Here is a 16529-nt window from a genome sequence, read left to right as displayed (position 1 = left end):
AGGGATGAAAATAGCCCAGAAGGGGGGCTGCTCGGCCCTCTCACTTTTCAGAAAATATATATATATATTTTTTTAAAGAAAATACTTGGCCCCAGGGGATGGGGTCCCCAGGGCCCAAATCGGCTTTGAGAGGGGGCCACGCGGACCCCTCCTTTTAAAAAAAAATAAAAATAAAGGGTCAGGCCCCTAGGGATGGGGTCCCCGGGGCCCAAAATAGTCCAGGGAAAGAGGGGTCACGTGGTCCCCCTTCTTAAAAAAGATAGAAAGGAAAACAAAAACTGGCAACTCTCCGGAGGCCCTGCCCCCTTTCTCCACTACTCTGTAAACGCGTCTCCAGGCGCGTTCCTGGTTGGGGATGAAGTCCCCTTAGCTGCTGAGGGTCCTTAGGGACCAAGAAGACGTCCTGTTACCTCCAGTAAGCCCCACACAGTGGGATTGCTAAGAGGTAGTGGAGGCCATGCACCCTTTCTACCACAACTCTGCAAACAAGTCTCTTGGCGCAATGCTTGTGGGGTGATGAGGTCCCCTTCCCTCCTGAGGGTCTCAGGACTAAAGTGGACTTCTTTCCCCAAGCAGCCGTGCACCAGGAGGCACGTTTGCAGAGTAGCAGAGAAAGAGGGCATGGCCTCTGATCACCTCTCAGCAATCCAGCTATGTGGGTCTTACTGGAGGTAGCAGGAGGGCTAGTTGACCCCCAGGGACCCTCAAGAGCCAAGGGAACTTCATCCACCAACTAGTAGTGTGCCAGGAGGTGCGTTTGCAGAGTGGAGGAGAAAGGGGGCGTAGCCACTGAAAACCTCTCAGCAAACCCACTATGTGGGACTTACTGGAGGTAACAGAAGGGTTAGTTGGCATACAAGGACCATCACTAGCCAAGTGGACTTCATCCCCCTAATAGTAGTGCACCAAGAGGCGCGTTTGCAGAGCGGTGGAAAAAGGGTGTGTGTCCTCCTACGAGGTCTTAACAATCCCGCTGTGTGGGACTTACTGGAGGTAACCGGAAGGATGATTGGCCCCCAAGGATGTCCTTGGGAGCCAACTACCCATCCTATTATCTCCAGTAAGTTCCACACAGCGGGATTGCTAAGAGATCTTTAAAGGCCATGCCCCCTTTCTCCACCGCTCTGCAAACCTGGCTCCAAGGTGTACTACTGCTTGGGGGTTGAAGTCCACTTTACTACAGAGGGACCTTGGGGCCAAGAAGCCCTCCTGGTACCTCCTGTAAGTACTACACAGTGGGATTTCCATTTAAAAAACCTTAGAAATTCACTGAAAAAAACCAAAGGTTACAGGTAGTTATAGTTAGGAAACGGAATTTTAAAAAACCTTAGAAATTCACGGAAAAAAACAAAGATTACAGGGACGTTATATTAAGGCTCAGGTTTCACTCGTACAAAACCTGTGAAATTCACCAGTTATAGTTAGCTGAGCTAACTATAACTCACGCCTCCGCAATGCACTGCTTATGACCTCACATATTACATCACTCATGACATGGTCAGTGACATCACTCATGACATCTCAAATTACATCACGGATGACATCATCCGCAGAATTTCGTACGTGTGCACTCACACCACATTTAACCTTTCATGCACCCACTCCAAATTCCACACTACCATTCTCAAACCCATTTGCACACCCAAAACAGTACTTACACAGCCATTCACTGATTCATAGATCAACACACTCATCCAATTACTCACCAATAAAACCACTTATATACCCACTCACTCACTAAAAAGCCACTGACATATCCACTCATACATCCATAACATTACTCACACACTTAGTCAGTCACCCATAGAGCTACTCATCCACCTACTCACTCACCCATAGTCAATCACACAGCCACTTACTCACCCATACAGTTACACACACATGCAACACTTACTCATACAGATACTAACACATACTCACTCACCTATACGGTCACTGACACAAGCACACACTCACCCATACAGCTGCTCTCACATTCATTCACTCAACCAGTCACTCACATACCCCATCACTCACCTATACTGCTGTTCACATACCCAGCAACTCACCCATATACCACTGACACATGCACTCACTTACCAATACACCCATACACACACTCACTCACACATACAGCCCCTCACACATGGATTCACTAACCCATACAGCCATTGACTCACCCACTCAGTCATCCATACTGGCATTCACACACCCCCTCATGCACCCACACAGACACTCAGAGACACATAGAGATATTCAGACAACCAATTACTCACCCATAGAGAAACTCATGTACCCACTCACACGCCCATACAGCCTCTTAGACTGGTTGTGTGAGTGTCTGTATCTGTCTGTCAGTTGGTGTCTAACACCCATGCATTCACTGAAACACCTAATCACTCACTTATACAGTTAGTCATGCACCCACTGAATCATCCAATCAGGCACTCATACACCCACTGATTCATTAATACACCTTATTATATATATTTAACACTCTTAAACTTTCTAAAAACACTCACAGTCAATGGATGATGTCATCAGTGATATCATTTGAGATGTCATTGGTGATGTCATCAGTGATGTCACTGATCATGTCATGAGTGATGTAATATGTGAGGTCATAAGCAGCGCTTTGCGGGGGCATGAGTCATAGTTAGCACAGCTAACTATAACTGGTCAACTTTACTGGTTTTTTATGAGTGAAACCTAAGCCTAACTATAACGTCCCTACAACCTTTGTTTTTTTCTGTGAGTTTCTAAGGTTTTTTTAATTCCATTTCCAAACTATAACATCCTTGTAACCTTTGTTTATTCAGTGAAAGAAAAATATTATATATATATATATATATATATATATATATGTATATGTATATGTATATTGTTGGAAGGCGGACCCCGAGGAGTCGGTGAGACCACCAAGGGGGGCCCTCACTCTGCACGAAGTAGCCGAGCGCTGCCGAGAAGTCTCCTGAGAGATCCTTCTCCTATCACGTACTAGCACAGTAACACCACCACACAAGACTCAAGGAGGTTGTCTTACGACAAGCAATTCTTTATCAGCAATAAAAGGTTACGAGTTCAGTATTTACACGAAGGGATCGAGGGATCCACCAAAAGTCTCAATGTCTCTTTGGAAGGGTAGGGGTAGCGGGACAGTCTTTGGCAGGAATGCGGTACGAGGGTACCTGGGGCCCAGTTCTTATCCTCAAGCTGGAGGACCTCCGACCTCGGAGGGGTCGAGCCGCGACGGCGTCAGCAGGGCTCTGGCGTACAGTTCGTGGAAAGCCGCGATTCAATCAGCAGGGCTCTCAAGATGGTTTCTGCTCAGCTCGAGCCGCGACGTCGTCAGCAGGGCTCCGAGGAAGGCTTCAGCGAGGTTGGGCCGCGACAGCGTCAGCAGGGCTCCGATGTTCCAGGTGGTTCAGATTGTTCACAAGACGGAGCCGCGACACAGTCAGCAGGGCTCGTGATGGTTCCGACAAGAGTTCTTCTCCGTAGGGTCAGCCGCGATTCAATCAGCAGGGCTCTCGACTCCGGGATACAACTGCCGATCTGTGGTGGGGTCGCCCCAGATATAGGCCTGGAGCCCTTTGATGTCCGGACCTATGCGCCCGGGAGGGCGGAGTGGCCGGGTGGAGGTGGCCAGACGCCCAGCAGGAGAGGCGCCAGGCCCAAGGGAGTTGCAGGGCGATCACACCTCGAGAGGGGAGGACAGTTGGGGGTCCCATCGATACTGTCCTCCGCCGGGGGCGATGAATGGTTCCTGCGGCACCCCCTGGCCAGTTCGTGGTGCCTCGATGTCGGGGCTTCGCTGGGGTCGAGGCCGGGTTGAGCGGGGTCGCGCTGGCTGGTGCACAGTGTGACGTAGATGCCAACAAGATGGCGGAGCCACGAGGAGTATGCGACCGCGTGCAGCTCCGGTGGAAGGGCCTTGGTGCAGTTCAGACGGTTGGCCCGTGAAGGTGATGGAGGGTCTCGAGCCACCATTTAATAAACTAAAATGCCATTCCCTAACCTACCCTGACAAGATGAAGTGCTGATGGCCCTATGTCCACTGAGCATAGTGCATACACATAGAAGCCCATAGAACCTGTAAACCCAACAGACATAAGCCCAAATGGGAGGCCCAAGCCCCAAAGCCCACCGCCCCGTGACATCAATATGTAACCTTCAGAAGCTACTAGGCCCAGGATTGCCAGAGCTTACATTTCAGTTGCACCAGAAAACACGAGACAGCCCAAGCCAGTAGAGAAAACACAGTAACTTTCCACTGTTACAAGGCCACTGCACACCCACACGTAGGCAGATAACCAGCTGGTACCAGTTGACACATTGTTTTTCATCGCTGAAGTCCTATTTTTGGAAGTTAGCTTGCTCAAAGATAAACCACAATGTCTGATGAAAACTGCACCTGCCTTGTGGGCGTTGGTCACATGCATTCTGTAACAAATGTACGTGATCACAACATTTTCTTTGTTTATACGTTGCGGTCAGGCATGACCTACCAACCGTTGTGCCACCTGGCCACCTTACCCCACCCACGGTCTTAGAACACATGCGGTTGACCCTTTCCTGTATCCTGGAACACATGCGGTCAAGCCACCTGTTGGCAAATGCGTCAGAAAATACGTCAGGTCCACCCCTGGTTCCCCATATCAAGATATTTAAGATCCAACACGACAGTTAGAAGGTAGAACTTTTCTGTGCTGTCCACAGGCCTGTTCTCCAGCCGGCTGCCTATCTGATTTGGGACCTCACAGCCTATTTCAGGTGGTACATCCCCCATTTGGGGATTTTCCTTTATCTCTTAAAGATATCCTTCTTAGCTCTGTATTTTTGATCCACACCCATTCCCTTGCATTTCAGCTTTTAGCAACTAAGTTTTAGAGGATTATTTGTCTTAAATTGAGGTTGCCTCTGGGCACTATGCTTCCCTAGGATAGCTTCTGCTTCCATTTAAGTGTCTCAAACGTATTTTCAAGGTCTTAGCCGTAGCAAACGTAGCCACTCTGAAATGTTTTAGCTACCTAGATCTTTATTCACAGACATAGCTTTATTTCAAACGATTATCTGCAAAAAGAATGCATTGCATGAGCATCTAAACCTGCTGAGGGTTTAAATACGCCATATCATTAATCATTAAGGGATCTCCAACCGATCCATCTTATCATCTATCTTTAGTCAGTATATTGCTTAAAGGTATGTGCTTATGATATTTAAATGCTTTCCCTGGCAGAGTGAAGCCAGGCTTTTGCTGAAGGTTTAGCCTGTATAACGTGAATCCTCTTTTTAGCATGCTGAGTTAATTAAATAAAATGTGCCACTCCAAAATAAATTCCACGGCGTCATCTCACTTCTTTGTTCCTCATTTCAGTAACTGTCGAGTTGGTGCCTGTGATCACCCACGGAAGGTATTTCGCATTCTTGAGGGGCAGTGACCACGCCCTTGGGGCTCTGATCAAAGATCTCCCTTTCTCATCTGGCGCCCAACGTCTCATCGTACCACAGCCTACAGTGGAGGGAGTGCTCCTCCAGGGGCCACCGTCGGGGGTCCGGCAGCACCAGTGCAGACCTCGGGTAAGCCAAGGCTTTTTGTTTTCCTTGCATTTCCTTGGTCACGCCTGGTTGCCTGCGAGTACCGCTGTCGGTTGGCACTGACTGATGCACACCTCGCACCCTACGGCACTCTCTCTGGTCACGATTTTCGAACTCTCTTTCCTTCCTGTGTGGTCCTGCCCTGCTTCGTTCTCTTCTGTTCATAACTTCCTTTTCAATCTTTTATCGCCTGCAGGCTTGCGGGTAGTATTATATTTCTTTGTCATTGTAATATTTTATACTGCTTTAATGGGCCATGAGGACACACAGGAGTAGCCCTGGTGTGTGTAGCCATAATGTGTGTGTCTCACGCCTAGGTGACTATGAGACAGTGCTTTTTGAGGACACACAGGATTAGCCCTGGTGTGTGTAGCCATGATGTGTGTGTCTCACGCCTAGGTGACTGTGAGACAGTGCTTTTTGAGGACACACAGGATTTGCCCTGGTGTGTGTAGCCATGATGTGTGTGTCTCACGACTAGGTGACTGTGAGACAGTGCTTTTTTGAGGACACACAGGATTAGCCCTGGTGTGTGTAGCCATGATATGTGTGTCTCACGACTAGGTGAATGTAGGTGACTTCCTCCTCCATCTAACCCCCCCCACAACCTCCTCCATGGGGGCCGCCTGCCACTATCCCTCTGTTTCGCCTCCTCCTGATCTCTGTCTGCAAGGGTTGGGTGTCTTTTTCATCGGATTCGATCTCCTTTTTCGGCTCTCTGCGCCACTTTTGCACACCCCTCGCCCACCGCCTTTGGTGGTGCCTCGCCCTGCGCACCCCCACCGACCGGCAACTCTTTGTAGTATTTGCAGATCTCACTATCCGACAAGCACGCACTTCCTCGCCTGGCTCCTGCATGTTTCTCCGCCTCCCTCCACCTCCCCTCCCTGACTCTCCCGTCCTACCTTCTCCACTACACTTGCACTTCTTTCCTCTACCATTTGCACTCCTTCCTCTACTTTTCCTTTGTCTTTTTTCCTACCACTACTCCCATGCCCCTCTCCCTCTTCCTGCCACTTCCCACATCTCTCTCTCTCCATCCTATCGCCATTAAATACGCGTCGGCTCCTGCGCAGTCCATTTTGGGATCAGGGTGTGCTGGTATGTTTCTATTTTGGGATTGATTTGTCGTTCTTTATTTGTATTCTCATTATTTTCCCTTCTGTTTATGTTTTTTTTTAATCTATTTGTCTCAATGTGCATTGCGTTTTTTGGTTCATCGTCACCCTGTGTGCTTTCCTGCTTCCGTTCTGTGCTCTGCATATCAGCTACTTTCACTGCTTCAGTGCCAGCGCCTTTTTGCTGTTTCATGTGCTTCAGTGCGCGCGCTCTGTCCGGCACCACAGTCCCTGCATTCCCCAGCACATGCTCCATTGCCCTCTGGTAGTTTCTTTTCCGTCCTTCAGCTGGGTTCCTCCGCCACAGTCTCTACACTCACACTCACATTTTGTCTATCATTTGCACCCGCCGCTGATAGCCAAAAAGGGGGGATCAGGGGTCTCTTAGTTGCACCCTTGCCTCCCTCCTGTGCCCCATCGGCCAACCATGCCCAGCTTCCCCTTACCCCAGTAATGTCCCACACCCCCCCACACATTATTTATCGCACTATTCAGTTTGTACACGGCGTTCCACAGGCTGTCCACAATACCTCCACTGGCGCAGTCACTCAGCTCGATGACGACGACCGCACTATATTGAACGACGCCTGGGCAATCTTAGGGGTCCCACTCACCACAAACACCCAAATTCGCATCTGTCCACTATCCTTGAACGACCTAGTTGACACCCTACCTGCCATATCCCTCACCCCACCATCCCCGGACACCACTTATCCGAACTTATTGTACACCGACGAACATTCCTATTCATCCACCCTCTCTGTCCCTTACACCGCTTCTCTTGCATACCCACGGTACCCCGACCACCCCACCACCATTCTTCTCACGGACAACGACTCATCACTAGATTCCATCCAGACAATAGCTTGTTCTGAAGCTGCTTCCATCCCCCCTCTTGACGGTCCCTATTCCCCAACACCCTCCACCTCTGATTCCCATTCTTCCCAACAGTCCCAGGACGACACAGTATCACTCCTGAGAGCATTTCTGGGCGACTATTTCCAAAATTCTACAGATTCCAGACCCCTGCCCAATATTGTTAGCCTACCGCACTGCTCCCTCTCGAAATAACGGGAATGACTGAAAACTGCCACAATCATATCACTGTATACCTGATCAATAACAACATCGTAGGCCTCTCTGACGGCCACCCAGCTTCCTTTATATATGTTACGCCCCTCACTAGTGCTGTCCTTCTCACAATTTTTCAGACGCTGAATATTGACTTCAGTCGCCCTTGCCAAATTATTCTATCTCTCGCACCAGCATTCCCACGCCCCGCCGACTACACAAACAAGTCTCAAAAATAAAACACAAAATAGTGGTCCTTCACTCACTACCCCTCTGTAATACCGGCCTGTCACTCGCCCGGAGCCCGACACGAAACAAGCCCCATGCAGGCGCTCCATGCAGTGTACGACAAACGAATATTTGGCACCTCAGTGCACAGAACACCCGACTGGATCTACATAAGGGTTCGGTTGTTGTCCCCAGGCTTAGAATTACCCACCGTATTTACATCCTCTTGGCCACGAAACCCACTGCAAAGCCAAATACGTCTTGCCTTTGCCCGCCACAATCTCGAATTTCCCGACTTTTCCCCAGAAGGAAACTACAGGGGACCTGATGAAATGCACCTAAGATTCATACTGTACAACATTGTATGTACGGAAGTAGGTGAGGAACTTATCAGAGACCTGCCTCCTCCTGACCAAAACACACACTCCACAGACCCCAGCAGCCCCAACAACTAGCCTAACAACACAGACACAGGCTGTCCGTCTATTCCGGCCATACTTCCCCCGCCATTTCCACGTAGCCCTACAGGTGACACACACACGCACTAACTAGCCCTATGAATAGGATACTGAGTTCCACTGTGTATAAAACTCATGCTGGTTTTCAAATATACTTTATTTTGGAGGTCCCACCGAGAGAGACCACAGTTGTATCGGGTCTCTGGCCTAGAAATCCACTCCAATCTAAAATAGCTGCCGCCTGCTTTGGCGGACAGCTGACATTCCCTGGGTGCACCCCCTCCCAAAACATTGAATTACAGAACGGTATATATGACCGCATCCTTGAGGGGGTAGGTACAGAACTAGTGCCGGACCTCTAGGGGCGCATAGATACACCACCCCAGGAACATATTCTGCGACCACACCCATATCCCACCATGGCGACACCCCTTCAGCACGTCCTGAGCGTATTCGGCGGACAAGAGAAAAGGATACTCAAACATAGTAGGGAGCTCCATAAGTTGACAAAAAATATGGACCACCCTTGGCCCTCGGAAGGGAGCTTTAATAAGACTATTCTAGAGCACACCACCACCTTCCTGAACACCAAATACACTGGTACCAAGCTGCAAAAAAGGAAGGCCACTTTAGATCTCTGGCGTATCTTTAAAGACAATACGCAGGAGCACACGCCTACCATGCCCACTGCTCCTTCGGCACCCCCACCCTATCAGGCTAGTGGCATGTATCCTGCGATAACAACCACTGAAGAAAAAGAACTAAACTTACAGACAACCACTAATAGCATGCCGGCAATAGGATACAGTCAGCTTCCCTGCGATATCAACGCAATATCTGAGTCCCCTCCGCCTCCCACCGACCATTGTATTGCCCAGCCACCACCGGCAGCACCGGCCACCAGCAGTGGCCCAAACTCCCCCGTCACAGGACCAGCCCCGAGTATCGCGGGTGGTGCCGCCCAGCCCCCGTCACCTACCACCAACAACGGTCCAACCCTGCAGGCCGCAGTACCTGGCCTATTAGGGCCAATAGACGCGCAATTTACATTAAGGCTCCTCCCCACGTCCGCCTCTGCCCTACCCACCGAAGAAAGCGATGAAGATGTATATAATGCGTCCATCGCGCCATCTATCGCTTCCCACACATCATCGCATCATTCGTCCACTACATCTCACCACTCACTGTACCCCCACCGAGACCTCGACGCCCGTGACGCAACTGCTCCGCAGCTCCAGGAGCAGGAAGCCACACTCCGAGACCGCATGCCATTCTGTAACCCCGACACCGCCGACCAAAAGACCACATTCTCCTCTGTCCAACAGCAGATGGGCAAGGGGCAGTGGCTCCCTCCGGCACCACCCCTAGTCCATTACGACCAATGGAGAACGGCCCCAAACACACACGAAAGCCTAGAATGTAGTCCGACCGAAGACACCGCCACAGACTTCTTTGGCAGAACGGTGCTGCACCGCTCCGAGGCAGACTCACTACTTCCCGCAATACGACGCATGTCACTAAAAATGGAACAAATAAATGACAAAATAACTGAGACACTCACCCTGGCCCGCCCGGAACAATATGTGGCTCAAACGCCGCTGCGTCTTCCAACCACACAACATGTGCAAAAACATACCACAGCCATAGAGGTAGATGGGACACTAGGCTGTACTGAACAACAGATCCCCGGCCCTCCACCCACGGGAGGCGCAGACCCCTCTCAAGGAAAGGTGACAACACCTTTGGGGGCTTTTGAGGGCACAAGCAGGAATAACGCAACAGGCCACAGTGGCCAGTCCCCACGCCTGCAGGCAGCAGCACCGATACCCCCACCATCCCCACAAACTACGGCACCTGTGGTGGACCCAGTCGCCCCACCATCCGCCGCAGCCAGGGTACAGTCGTCCAGCCAACCACGGCCGGCGACAAATACCAGCCCATTCTACCAAACCGATCAGGGACTGACGAGTTTAGGGGATACAGGGGGAAAAAGGAGGACTAGACTCACAGAAGTAGATAGATTAAGGATACTAGGAACGCACGGGCGCCCCGATGACACCATATATGACTTCCCTGATAATGACTTCCCTGTTACTGACGCCCACATCAACTATGATGTCACTGATATCGCTTCCTTGCGCAACACTCGACACAAGAAAGGTAACGGCATGTTCCTCAGTAGCACACATGCTCTACAAAAGAATAATGGCATGACTCCCAACGAAATAGTGGAAGCAGGAGAGGGTTCAGATTATGCTGTCAGCCCTTTCACGGACGACCTGGCTGGCTGGACGGAGTCTCTGGCCCCGCAGATGCTCCCCTGGCCCAGAGACGGGTCTTTCGAACCTCAGCATCTGGCTACAGCCGTAGAATGCATCCTGCAGGGTGCAGGGGATGAGGATTGGGATTATGCCTACATGCGAGCCAGTCTAAAAATATGGCAAAAATATGCCAGACGGTATGACACCACAAGACCAACGCTTCAAGATGCGGGATTTGCTCGCCAAATGCCGCTCTTGTACAAAAGGAAGCAAGACTCCCCAGTATATCACTGCTGGTCGTTTGCAGAAAGGGAAGCCATTAAAAAGAACCCCCCCCCCCTCACGGAGGGTGCAAGCAAATGGATAGTGGCCCTAGAAAAAAATACAACAGGCACAGTTCCAGGGATAGGCGATATGAAAAGTTTGCTTATTTCCCTCATGGGAAGAAAAGCAGAAGAAATTTTTAAAAGTATAAGTAAAGGACTGATAACTATGAACGACACAGCATACGATGGAGAACCATAAGAGCGGGGGTTTGGACAAAACTGCAACTAAAATACCCCGATGTCCCAGATATTGGGTCCCTCATGTCATTGACAATGCAAGTAAATGAGGACCCGATTACCTTCATCTCTAGGATGAAGGAAAAGTGGCACCAAGAATTAGGTGACTCTTGGAATACCACTGGGGGGAACAGCAGACTTTTCTATCACATGGTTAAGAGAGGCCTGCCAGAGGAAGTACAGGAAAAATTAGATGCCGTAGTAGCCATGGAGGCCAAACCATGGCCTGAAATACAAGACCACATCATACATTTTTGCAAAAAGAAACTAGAACACGAAAAAAATAGACAACTTGCCATAGAAAATGCAGCTGCAAAATTGGTGCAGCAGAAGCTTAACAAAAAGAGAGACACTGTGGATACTGTCATGTTGGCCGCTCCAGTCAACCAAATGACAGCCGTCACCACATTTCCTCAGGCAGCTCAAAATGTGCTCACCGCTAATACCCAGTCTACTCCGCAACAGGTGCAGCAGCCTGCTGTACAATATGTACAGGCACAACAGCCACAAGTACAACAACCAGCCATAAAGTATGTGCAAGCGCCGATACAACATACAATGCACCAAGTGCAGCCCCAGCCCCAGTCACTAGTACAGTATGTACAAACGCAACAGCAACCCCCAGTGCAAAACATTGCTGCACAACAGCACTATAATAACGACCAGCAACAGTATTACAGTATAAACAGAAATAATACAGGCAGAAATACAGGCATGCAAGGCAGAGGTAATGGTATGGGCCAGCAGAGGGCCCAACAGCAGTCAGGACAGACGATTTGCTTCTATTGTAACAAACCAGGCCACATACAAAGATACTGTCGTACTAAATCCATGGACCAAATTAGGGGCCAAGCACAGCCAATGCAACAACAGTTCCAACAACAACAGTCATACCCGCAGCAACACCAACTACAGTTAAACACCTATGCCCAACATGTCCCCCAGATCGCCCAACTGCACCTCAGGGAAATACAAGAAAGTGCACCACATCAAGAGAAACAGTTATGGAAAAAGAGGGGAGTACAGCAGGACCCTGCAGATTTCATTTACAGACAGACCCTGTCAGGAAAGCCCGTTATGCCACTAGCCTTACTGCAAGTGGCACTAGACCAACTCCACCTTCCTGCTCACGTCTCCCGAGATAACATGTCCACTACATTACAGGCAGACTGGTTCATTCCCAACGCCTACGAATTAATACAACTCTTCGTTAATAAATGTCTCATCTGCCAACAATACTCACCAAATCCGACTCTCAAAACAGTGACTTCCACCATCCCCAAACCCTCTGGCCCCTTCAAAGAGCTCCATATCGACTATGTCGATATGATTGATCGATGTCAAAACTACCGATACCTCATTGTTGTAGTTTGCCCATTCTCACGCTGGATCGAAGCTGGACCATGCATCCACTGCGATGCCAAAGCAGCAGCCACATTCCTACTCCGTGATGTCATCTCCCGCTTCGGGATCCCTGGGGCCATCCGGACAGATAACGGAAGTCACTTTTCAAATGCCATCTTCTCCTCCCTAACTACGATGCTAGGCATCAGACACAAACTGACGTCTGCTTACCACCCCCAAAGTAACAGCATTTGTGAGCGCCTTAACGGCCTACTCAAGAACAAAATAAGCAAAATCAGCGCCACCATCGGCAAAAAGTGGCTATACTGCCTCCCGCTTGCCCTCTTCTCACTAAGAAATTCACCCAGTTCGGATCACCACCTCACACCCCACCAACTTGTCACCGGACGATCCATAAATGTAGCTGTCCCTCCCACAAGGCCCAAAACGGATAGTGAGTCATCTTCTGAGATTGTTAAAGCTGAGCTTTACGAATTCTTGTGCACACTAACCCGCGCTGCGCAGTTCCTTTCTGTACAGGTATCCAAGAGGAAGGAGAAGGGCCCCACCGACCCGGAGCTCCCACCAATACGTCCTGGAACTTTGATCTTTATCCGAAAGCACGTCCGGCGCTGGAGAGACCCCAAATTTGAAGGACCTTTCCAAGTGATCGATTCATCCCCAACGGCTGTCCGGATAGCTGAGCGCAAGGCATGGATCCACAGGAAAGACGTCCGGCTCGACCCTGCCCCGCCGCCACAATAGACAATGGACTAACTGAGGAAATAGAAATGGCCAGCGTCCCCCTAAATGAAGACAGCGGCTGTCCCTCTACTGTGGAGGAAGAAGATGAGGACACTCACGTACTGATCCACGAATACAGTGGCCGTGAAGCAAAGATATGTATGCTGTCTATAGTACTGTTTTGTATTATCATTGGAGTGGCACTGGCTACATTTAATTGGTATATCTTTTTCCTTGCTGTAAGGAGCTATCATGCCGTAAGCAATAGTGGTACAGGAGCATCCACTGATGCCATGTTACCTACCACCCCAGCAACTGCACCAGCGGTCACACGGAACACAGATATCACGACACATAGCATAGGATTCGCCGGAAACAAGGACACAGCCCCACACCACACGACAGGCCCCGAACTCCCAGCCTCTAGAGCCAGTAACGTACACACCACTTCACCTCCCGAGCCCCCAATGGTGATACTAGACGACAAAGGGAACACTTGGGATAAGACTGCCAATTTGACGGAAAAACGAGCAGCCCATGGACACCCGTCACGCCGTCACAGAGCCCGCAGATTCGCCCCCATCTCCCCATATATAGGGAAATCAAAACACCGGGTCATCCATGGTCTCCCTATCGACCAGAGACACAAGCCTAAGGGAATGCCATTTAAAACATTCCAACACCTCGTGACAATATAGGAAGGCCTAGGGCCTATGCTCAGCCTACCCCAATCCATAAGAGAACATTCGGTACACTCCTCCCTGGAAGAAAATTCATGGTACCGGGACATGACAGCCGTAGGGAAAAGGATCTCAAACGAATCCTGCTATGTGTGTTCATATGTCCCCCATGCAGTTGGTGCAGACAGACTAGTTTTCTCTAAAGAAGTCCCACCACAAACAGTGATGTGCTTGCTACACCTGTACCTTTGCCGCATTGATGGGTTAGTACAGCTAGTAGGAGGGGCTGAAATATGGGTTGGAATTGTAAACACATCGGAATGGGACAACAACAAAGTGATATTCAAGGTCACTTCTGACAAAGGGGACATAGAGCGGATGATACAAGCAAAGTACAAGAGAAATAGACCAAATATGGATCGGCGAGCAGAGATGTATAGGCGAGCACGTTACATTTCAATTTCATCACCCTATGCGGACTGTGACGTACAACCACGCCTCCATCATCATCACACCCACCCGGGGGTGTCCCTGGCCCACAATGTCCATGCCAGAACAGAACGCTCCTGGAAGTACAAGCCCGAGTATATTACAACGATGAGTGGAGCGATCCTGGCCACATATACTGTAAAGCAGCATCCCTGGGCCCCCCATGGTCTGGCGAAACAGAGTGGGAGGAAAATATTGATTGGGATGTAGAAGATGATTGTGCACAAATTTGGAATGAGACAGGGAACAGATACACCTGGTGTGGGGACAGACTGTACAAACATAAAAAAGCATTTAAACTTAAAAATCCTTCTCTTTGCTTCATAGGCAATGGCTCCGTCTCTGTTGGGCGTAACACAGACTGTAACTCTACAATATTCAATTTCGATATGCAGTACGGCACCTCCACCCTGATGGACTACTATTGGGCCTGCGGTGAACACCTGTACCTTCCACTTCCTCCTCAGTGGCTCGGACTGTGCTCATTGGTGACTCTGCATGAGATACATCTGGTGGTACCAGCATCAAACGTCTCCCACATACTATCACATCCAATGACAGGTGATGTTACATTCCTGCACCGCCACAGGAGAGCAGCTGAGTATTTCGCAACAGAGACACATCCTAACGTTCCCCAAGAATTCCGCCTCTTCAACGAGGCCCAACTATTCTTTGGAGGAGCATTTCCCTTATTTCAAACAAAGGCGAATGCCCGCTGGCTGGAAGTCACCCGGTATGAGGTCATGAAGGCCATCAACAGTACTAGGGATGGGCTCAATGCAATTAGGGAAGAGCTACGTCCCCTCAGACAGATGGTCTTGGAGCACCGCTACTACCTGGACATGCTGACCGCCAAAGAGGGTGGTCTGTGCCACAAAATAGGGAAGTCATGCTGCACGTTCATACCAGGAAACGACGAGGACAACGGATCAATTGCAAGGGACATTGAGGAGTTGACGAACTTGGGAAAGGAGATGCTCGACGAAGGAGGTGCCCCTGCGGACATTATCCCAGTGAACTGGTTTGACTTTGACTGGATGCCATCCTGGCTAACAGCCATACTGAAACTAGTAATACCTATAGTTGGAATTATGTTGGTTCTGTGTTGCGCCTTTCAGATAGGGAGTCATTGTATTAGAAAATTGAGCACAAAGGCTGTAGGGATAAATTACGCTAGCACAGGGATTTACCAGGCACCAAAATATGAAGATATGGATAGGCCTCCTGGGGATGGGTCTGGAGTACAGGTACCAATGATCGAGTTACCCCCCATCGCCTCACGCCATGGTGTGCCTACGGCACCTCCGCTCCCACCAGCCAGAAATACATATAACAATACATCTGCTGCTGTTCGATATGAGTGTCTGATCAGTGAGCCAGCCCCAGGCTATACGCAGTGGAATACCGAGACTGATGAAGGAGCGGCCAGGCAGCAAGGGCAACTCCCCGGTAACATTGAATGCTATGTCAACGACACCCCATGGACTTCGCCGGTAGCCGAGAGACCTCTGCTAGCCAGCAGATATTCAGTTAGGAATGTGTTCATGGTGAATGAACAAGAGGAGGGAGATGATGGAGGGTCTCGAGCCACCATTTAATAAACTTAAATGCCATTCCCTAACCTACCCTGACAAGATGAAGTGCGGATGGCCCTATGTCCACTGAGCATAGTGCATACACATAGAAGCCCATAGAACCTGTAAACCCAACAGACATAAGCCCAAATGGGAGGCCCAAGCCCCAAAGCCCACCGCCCCGTGACATCAATATGTAACCTTCAGAAGCTACTAGGCCCAGGATTGCCAGAGCTTACATTTCAGTTGCACCAGAAAACACGAGACAGCCCAAGCCAGTAGAGAAAACACAGTAACTTTCCACTGTTACAAGGCCACTGCACACCCACACGTAGGCAGATAACCAGCTGGTACCAGTTGACACATTGTTTTTCATCGCTGAAGTCCTATTTTTGGAAGTTAGCTTGCTCAAAGATAAACCA

General features: G+C 49.8%; 1 long non-coding RNA gene across 1 annotated transcript; it reads left to right on the top strand.

Annotated features, from left to right (window-relative positions):
* The first annotated feature begins 4685 nt into the window (after positions 1-4685).
* Positions 4686-14983, top strand: LOC146866255 (uncharacterized). Its single transcript, XR_014976776.1, has 3 exons — positions 4686-4752; positions 5357-5559; positions 14861-14983. It is a non-coding gene; the product is annotated as an uncharacterized LOC146866255 (long non-coding RNA).
* The last annotated feature ends 1546 nt before the right edge of the window (positions 14984-16529 follow it).

The sequence above is a fragment of the Triturus cristatus genome, chromosome 2_1, assembly GCF_964204655.1.
Source record: "Triturus cristatus chromosome 2_1, aTriCri1.1, whole genome shotgun sequence".
NCBI lineage: Eukaryota > Metazoa > Chordata > Amphibia > Caudata > Salamandridae > Triturus > Triturus cristatus.
Note: the sequence above shows the minus strand (reverse complement) of the source record. Positions and strands in the feature narration are given on the sequence as shown.